Below are 5,967 nucleotides of genomic sequence, written 5' to 3' on the forward strand. Positions count from 1 at the left end.
TTGGGGAGGGGGGGGGAGTGCATCTTATGGAGCGAAAAATACGTGTAAGTGATTTGCTGTAAATGCTTTAATAATATTGCTTCCATCCTGGCAGTATAATTTCTGGGATGCAAGAATAAAAAAAAGTGTAATTTCTCATTACAAAATCCATCTACTGTAAACCGGTTCCTTACAGACATGCATTTAATAGAATGACACAGAAGACTATTGCCCTATGCAGTTTGTTAATATTTAATCCCCAATGTGTAAAGCCTGCTGCTATTATTGTGAATTTAGTGTTACCTGATCCACCAGCCATCAACCTGAAATCCTGTGCTAAAATCTCACTAGTATTAAGGGATTATTCTGTAATAAAAGCTATATTCAAACTTGCTGGGTTTTTGGTAGAACAGACAGGGTGTTACATGTACTGGGCTCTTTGCTGCATAAAACTAATATGAGTGATCAGAAAAGGACTTGCCACAGGAGGACCGTTTTTATTACATTTAAAGAACATTGTGTTCTGCTCGAGTGAGCAGGATGAGTGACTATTTTCTATAATAAGATGTATTACCATAGTACTGAGAGAGAAAGTGGGACTGTGCTACGCAGACATAGTCCAGGGAGTAAAACTGTTCTGGAATTTACAAAAACCAGGACAAAATTACAAAGCCAAGTTCTGGAATGTATAGGCTAAAGAAAGGTAATAGAAATATAAGTTTATCTATGCAATAGGCACGTTAGTGGTCATGTCAATATATGTAGAAATAACAAGTATAGAAAATCAAGGAAAAATGAGACATTGTGGATGTGGATCATTTAGGCAAGTTGGTATGCATCCAGTGTACACCATAGTCCTATGCATCATATAGTCTCCACATATCCAGTAGGCACATGTAGAAAAATGCCAGTAATGTTTCCAGGAACCAATTGTGCCTCTGTAGCAGTTATACCATATATTTGCATCTGTATCTGCAGTGACCAGCTTTGAGGTGGCCCCAACATTGTGCTGGATCCCCCAGACAATGTTACGATTAGAGGTGAGCGAACTTCCAAAAAATTAGATTCGGCCAGTTCGCCGAATTTTTTGAAAAAATTAGTTTCGATCCGAATTTATTCTTGGCGAATCGCGTAAAAAAACGGCTATTTCCTGGCTGCAGAGAGCCTTTATAGTGGAGTAGAACACTGTGCCTTGCAATAACACGCATAGGGAGTCTGCTGTGGTACTGAAACAATACTGTGAGTCAATATGACATGCAGACGACAGGCGTCACTCTTAGAATCATTGCACACTTCACTTATTTGGGCAGTTACGGGGCCAAAACTGACCAAATAACTCAAGTGTGAACTCAGCCTTACAGGTCAATGTTAGCGTCAAGAAGAAGCACACTCCTTTTACACTGTCAGCAGCTGATTCCACATAGAAGGCTACACAACCTGTTCTATTAAACGCTTATACAAGTAGAGCCCCCTGACAGAGTGGAGAGGGTGTCAGCAGTAAGTTTCTGTTGACATCACTGATTATTTTGCCCTTCCTCTGATCCGTCAGAACAATAACCCCCATAAAACAGATCCTGTCTGTGGAGCATACGCCTTCACTCGGTCAGCATTTGGTCAGTGATCCAGCAGTATTGCTAAAGCCCAAAAAACAGGAGTGGATCCAAAACAGAGATGAATGGAATATTTGCATGTCTTCTGTGTTTTGTACCCACTTCTGCTTTTGGCTACCAAATCATAAGACAATTCTGATGCAAAATAGGGACCATGTCATGCAGGCCTTACAGCTGTTACATAGACAGGATCCGTTGTGCGTCTCATTTTTCCTTCCTTCTCACAGATCAGAAGAAGGGTCAAATAAATGATGATATCAGCCAGGCCGAAAGGCAAAATAGCAGCTTAGTCATGAAGTGGGGAGGGTGGGAACAGCATGAGAAGTCCACAGAGTGGCCCTATGACATAGTGGTGAAGTGGAAGCAGCAGGAGGAGACCACAGAGTTGCACAATGACAGTGTGGAGGTGGCGGCAATATCAGGACGCCACAGAGTAGTACAATGACAGAGTGTGGAGGTGGCGGCAGCAGCAGCATCAGGAGGAGGCACATTTTGGGTAGACAGGCGAGTTCTTCTTGGGGTAACAATGGCCCCCGCCGCACTAAACACCTGCTCTGATGCCACACCTGCTCTGATGCAGGATAGCTTTTCCAGGGCAAACTCTGACAGTTGCAGCCACAAATCCAGTTTAGCTGCCCAGTAGTCCAGTGGATCTTCAATGTGGGGTGGCAGGGTGCTGTCCAAGTATGCCACCACCTGCGGGTTCAGGTCCTGCTCCAGGTCTAGCTGCTGCTGGTGAGTAGTTTCTTCACTAGGCGGGTGAAGAAAGCTGCTCATCAGCAACTCTAGACTCAAGTTGCTGCTGATAGAGCTGGAACTGCTCCTACCCCCCCAACCTCCCACAGCAGCCATGGCAGAGGAACGTGAGCGAAGAAGGCCCCCCCGGTCAGACCTGCTAGAGGATGTATGATGGTGCAGATAGGCAGCCGCAAACTGACTACATAGGATATCTCTATAATAGTTCAGCTTGTCCTGCCTCTCAGCGGGTGTAAAAAAGGCCCCCATTTTGGACCGGTAGCAAGGGTCCAACAATGTGAACAGCCAGAATTCCCCCAGCTCCTGCTGCTACAATCATTATTCACCAGAGACAGGAGCAGAAGTTTAGTTTTATGGGAACAAGAGGCCAAAATAGGTATTTGAAACAGTTATATAATGTTCATATTGTTAGTATTGTGTTTAGAACTGTATACTGAACTAAATATATATGTGTTTACTTACAGTTCCACCAATTGCAACCATACAATTGCAAATCAAATTGCAAATTCAAATTGTAAGCTACAAATTGAAAATACAAATTGCAAGCATTCAGACTCCATATTGCAATCCAAATTGCATACAACCATACCAGATCATATTCAACCAATCTGCAAATAGTCACTGCTAACTGCATACTGCAAGTGAACTATTAACTAGACCTCAGATATACCTCTCAGAGAGATCATAAAGTGCTTAAATAACTTAGTGAGAGTACAAATACTCAAGAGAGAAATATATCCACCATTTTATGTTGAATGACAAGATTGAACAGTTGAACCACCATCTTATGCATACCGCCATTTTGTGATATCTTTTCAACCTGTGTTATGTACATGGACTACCTGCTGTGGAGGCAGGCAGTGTTATATATGAAGAAAAGTTGAAGTTAGTAAAGAAGTTATTTGAAGCATTTTGTGTGCTCTTTAAACCTACTGTTTCAATAGAACGGCGCTAGAGGAATTACAGAGTAATAGACAGTCTGGTTAGACTAAAAGTCAGAGATATCAAAATTCTTCTAATGCCACAGCGCAAAAGGTATTTCATAGTGCTGCGCCTGCCACACAAACGGCAGGTGTCACGCATGATCTGCCACTGGCTGACATCAAAATTACACAGGGGAGTACTCCTGTCCGCTTGGATCATCAAGAAATCGTTTATGGCCTTTCTCTGTTTGTATAGCCAGTCCAACATATGGAGGGTGGAATTCCAATGGGTGGAAACGTTGCATATCAGCCTATGTTGGGGGATGTGCTTTGTGGTGTACGAGTGGCTGAAGTGCATGCAAAGTTTCCTGGCTATTTTTAGGATGTCTTGCAGATGGGTGGAAGACTTCAGGAACCGCATGACAATGCGCCAACACCATGTTCTTCCTGTTGTCGGTCACCATGGTTCCGATTTTGAGTTGTCACAGAGAACGTCAGGATTCTATTTCTTGATGAAGGACACGGAGCAGTTCCTCCACTGTGTGATTCCGTTCGCCCAGGCAAAAGAGGTGCAGAACAGCGTGACACCGCCATGCCCTGCACATGTGGTATGCTGGAGGGGCACTGTGAATTGTCCCTGCAGTGAGGGCTGAGGACACGGTGGAGGATGAGGAGTCAGAGGCGGACATTGTCGCAGGACCAACGGCTTGAGAACGTGGAGGCAGAAGCGGCATCACCTGGCCAAGTTGCCGGTGTGGCTGTGCAGGAATCACATTCACCCAGTGGGCTGTAAAGGACATATATTATCCCTGACCGTAGTTACAGCTCCACACGTCGGCGCTGCCATGCACTCTGGCAGACATCGACAGGCTCAAGGACTGGCCCACCTTTTGTTCTACATACGTGTGAAGGGCTGGTGCTGCCTTTTTGGCAAAGAAATTACGGCTTGGGACTCTCCACTTCGGCTTGGCACAAGCCATCAGTTCTCTGAAAGGTGCAGAGTCCACCATTTGGAAAGGGAGGGACTGCAGCACCAGCAACTTGGCAAACAGCACGTTCAGCTTCTGCGCCGTTGGATGAGTGCACGCATACTGCTGTCTCTTGGCAATCGCTTCAGTGATCGATTGCTAACGGAATGACTGACGAGAAGTAGGAGGGGAGCAGGAGCATCAGGATGAGCAGATGATGGGAAGGACAGACAGCTCCCTTCGTCTGAGGTGGTGGAGCCTTGACTGCCTGAATTCAGGTGCGTGCCACTGGGTGATGCAGCGGTTACACCACCACATCGGAGCCATGGATCTCCCAGGCCACTTTATGGTGACGTTTCATATGTTGATGCAGGGCCGTGGTGCCAACATTGGCACACTGGCCACAATTCACCTTCTGCCCACAGATTCTATAAATTGCCATGTTCACCTCCGGCGGCTTAACAAAAAACTTCCACTAGCCGAGTAGGTGATTTTACACCCAACAATCCGCACTGACTGACTGCCTGCTACTGCCGCTGCTTCTGTGAACCCCTGCACCACTACTTTCCGGACAGGTAGGCTCCTGCGAAGTGGGTGGTCTACCCCGGGCATGTTTGGCTCCTGACCTCGCACTGATCGGTTACCATGGCAGCCAGGATGCTGCTGAATAAGCAATGCGCCGCACAGACCTGTGAGTTACATGAAGAAGGAGCGCCGGGCGGCCACAGCGCATGTAAGTATAATGCTGCAGAGTAACTGACCATGGCAGACAGGACTTCAGTAGCCACCTGGCTGCCATGGTAACCGATCGGAGCCCCAGCATTACACTGCTGGGACTCCGATCGGAACTGCCGCTGTCACCAATGATGGAGGGGGGAGGGCGCACTGCCCACCAATGATTTTAATACCGGGGAGGGGGGGAGGGCGCACTGCCCACCAATGCAAACATTGTAGAAACATTTCCGGGCACCTGACCTCTGACAGGGGGCTGCCGTCCGCCCAATTAACCCCTCAGGTGCAGTGGATGGCAGCGCCCTGTCAGAGGTGCGTTCCCATCACCATGGGAACACCTCTGGTTTAGAATATACCATCGGATCAGAGTTTTCTCCAATCCGATGGTATATTTTAACTTCAAGCGTCCCCATCACCATGGGAACGCCTCTCCACGCCCAGCTCATCGTCGATCCACTGCGTCCACTGCTCCGGTAAACAAAGCCATCTCAGCCCTGCTACTTGCCCGCAGCAGGGCTAAGCTACTGAACAAACTACCTGCCCGGCGCACGGAACTGCATGTCCCGGGCGTCGGGCGATACGATTTCCACACCCCTGAAATATATATTTTTTTGCCACTAATACACCCCAAAATGGGCTTTAATTTTCTCACTTCACTGCACAACGGCAAATACTTTTTTTTTGTGCCACTAATACACACCAAAAAGGGTTTTAGAACATATAACTGCACTGCTGAATGACAAATATATATTTTTTTGCCACTAATACACGCCAACAAGGGCTGTAATTTTCTCACTTTACCACACAACGGCTAATAAGCCCTTTTTTCCCACTAATACAAGCCAAAAAATGCTTTAGAACATATAACTGTACCGTAAAAGAGCAAATAAGACATAGAAATACAGTCAGGTCCATAAATATTGGGACATCAACACAACTCTAACATTTTTGGCTCTAGACACCACCACAATGGATTTAAAATGAAACGAACAAGATGTG

Source organism: Bufo gargarizans, chromosome 2, assembly GCF_014858855.1.
Source record: "Bufo gargarizans isolate SCDJY-AF-19 chromosome 2, ASM1485885v1, whole genome shotgun sequence".
NCBI classification, from domain to species: Eukaryota; Metazoa; Chordata; class Amphibia; order Anura; family Bufonidae; genus Bufo; species Bufo gargarizans.